The sequence below is a fragment of the Chionomys nivalis genome, chromosome 22, assembly GCF_950005125.1.
Source record: "Chionomys nivalis chromosome 22, mChiNiv1.1, whole genome shotgun sequence".
Lineage (NCBI taxonomy): Eukaryota > Metazoa > Chordata > Mammalia > Rodentia > Cricetidae > Chionomys > Chionomys nivalis.
The window spans coordinates 29,498,610-29,501,419 of NC_080107.1; the positions used below are offsets into that span (position 1 = coordinate 29,498,610).

The following is a 2,810-nucleotide window of genomic DNA, read 5'->3' on the forward strand; positions in this document are numbered from 1 at the left end:
CTTCAATTGGGTTCCTGGAGCTCGGCCCGATGCTTGGTGGTGGATCTCTTCATCTGGTTCCCTAAGTTACCGGATGAAGGTTCCAGCTTCTCTGGAGCTGTCGATTGTAGCTTGGTTATCCTTTGCTTTGCACGTAATATTCACTTATGAGTGAATACATACTGTGTTTGTTCTCCTGAGTCTGGGTTACCTGTGGAGGCCCCAAAAATTGTGAGCCTATTTCCTCCTTGGCCAAAGGTCAGAGAATTGAACCCTACCTCTATTCCTTCAAGATTATTGTCTGTTTCTGCCTCAAAGGTCCCACCTAGATTTAGACCAGAGAGTTCTGCACTCTCAAGGTTATTGACAGGTGTCAACAAGAATATCCAGACCTTGTATTTCAGGAGTAGAGAAGTAGATATGTTTCTACTCCAAAAGTCTAAGGATCCAACTAAGTTCCTTCTCCTTTAAGGGGATAATAATAGATTCCACTCAGGGAGTGGTTTACCTACGGAACATTTTGGTCTAGGGTGTGAGCGTTACTTGTCTTGTTCTAGCAACAAAATGTTTACTTAACAATATAAACCCTCAGCCTTCACTTGGGATGTTCATTTCCTTGTATATGTTAATGCAGATTTTAAAAAAAATTTTTTTTGGTGTAAGGGGTATTTTAAGCAATTGGAAATTAAACACGGGCGATTTCAGCAGCCACTGGAACTCCCTCCTGGTACTCTCCTGTGTTTCTGTTTTATTATTGTATTCGTGTCCTTGTATTATTTACTTATTTTCTGATCCCCAGTCTCCACCCTTTCAAGAGGTATGTTTGTCGAGGGTGATCCCTGATAGTTACCTCACTCAGGATGTTTTTTTCTAGAAAAATATGTAACACTTCAGGAATTCCTCTGCCGTCCTTGCACAGAGACCACGCTAATCTCTGTATCGCTCCAGTTCTAGCATATGTGCTGTTGAAGTGAGCACGTGGTGACTTATTATTACTAATGAATGCCTGGACTTGGCTTGTTTCTAGCCAGCTTTTCTTAACTTAAATTATCCTGTTTCTCTTTACCTATGTTTTGCCTCTGGGTTCTCCCTGCCAGGATTCTCTGTAGTTTTGGAGCCTGTCCTGAAACTCACCTGGTAGACCAGGCTGGCCTCGAACTCACAGAGATACACCTGTCTCTGTCCCCCAAAAGCTGAGATTAAAGGTGTGTGCCACCACTGTCTGGCACCTCTGGGCGTTTTACTTTTCTTTATTCTATTTATCTTTCCCTCTTACTCCATGGCTGACTGGGCAGCTGGGTGGCTGGCCCGTGCCATCCTCCTCTCCTTCCCCTTTTCTTGCTCTTTGCTCTTCTCTTGAGCCTAGATTTTTCTTCCTATTTATTCTCGCTGCCTTGGCATCCCCACCTATCCCTCTTTCCTGCCTAACTATTGGCCGTCCAGTTCTTTATTAGACCAGCCAGGTGTTTTAGGCAGGAAAAGTAACAGCTTTATGTTAAATACAACATAAAAGAATGCAACACGTCTTTGCATCGTGAAACAAATATTCCATAGCATAAGTGACTGTAACCCATCTTAAAACAATCGACAGCACAAATCCTGTTCTTTTGGGCTGGATCAGACTGGAAAATAAACTTATTTTTGGAATAAAAGCACCAGGTCACCAACTTGTCCTGGTGAAGGAATTTTCCTACTTCCTGGTTGCTAGAGCCAGATTCAAATAGGAGGGACCACGAGGACTCACCAGAGTGGAGGCAAGAAGCGCACAATCATTTTGTCTTTATCTGAATAATGGAACGGGGGTTCCAGGAAGGCTAGCTTGCTTGCTTAATGTTGAATGTTCTAGGGTGCCACAATATTATCATAAGTATCTAAATTCTGGGTTTTGTTGGGTCCGTGATTCTCCCACACAGCAGCATCCGTAGCAAAGGTCATTTCCACGAAAAAGCAAAATCTTCTTCAATACTTGACCACCCCTTGCCACCCTGGTCGTTGCAACATTCCGCACATCCAATTGCTTGTGTCTTCTCTCCTGTTGCTTCGTGTTGTCGAAGTTACGGGACTCTTTCTGTGGAGCTGAACTGTGTCCTATTGGCATGCGTATACCTCAGGAGATGGCTGCACGTGGAGACAGTCTTTAAAGAGAGGGTTAAGAGGGGGTCATTGGAGTTGGATCTGATCCAATATGACTGGTGTTATAAGAAAAGTTTGGGAGCCAGGCCTACGGAGGGGAGAGGGTATAAAGATAGCCATTTACAGCAAGGAGGCCTCAGAAAAAACAACCTCCTGAACTCTTGGACTCATAATTTCAGCTTCCAGAACTATGAAAAGCAGTAACATCCTGGCACTTAAAGCACACTGTCTACAGTACTTTGTAGCCACCCCTACAGCAGATACCCAGCTCCCTGTGCTCCTCCCTGCCTCTCCTGAGGCCAGCAGGGTCCACAGCTGCCTTTCGTCACCTCCTCCTACGCACAGCTCATTTCAGCAGCACAACAGAAACTGAGTGGGCCCTTGGCATTACACAGTTGCAGGTTCAAATCCTGCCTCCCACAGTTGGTCACTCAGTTAATGTTTGGCAGGCTATTGGCAGTGACCCACCACGAGCCTTGCTCATGGAGCAGGTGTGAGGCTGGGGCCCTGGACTATGGGTCTGGGCTTTACGCCAGCCCTGCCACTCCCTCCCTCCTGGACCATGGGAAGTCACACAGGGTCCCCCCGGTGTAATAACAGTTCCTGCTGCCACGATTGGTCATGGACTGAAATGAGTTGATGTGTGCAAGCATTCAGCAACTCCTGCTCATTGTGACCCTGACATGAGCGTGTCATTA

At 45.8% G+C, this 2,810-nt stretch overlaps 1 non-coding gene across 1 annotated transcript; it reads right to left on the bottom strand.

Moving 5' to 3' along the window:
* Positions 1-853: 853 nt before the first annotated feature.
* Positions 854-957, bottom strand: LOC130864985 (U6 spliceosomal RNA). The gene has a single exon (XR_009056029.1). It is a non-coding gene; the product is annotated as a U6 spliceosomal RNA (small nuclear RNA).
* Between the last annotated feature and the right edge of the window lie 1,853 nt (positions 958-2,810).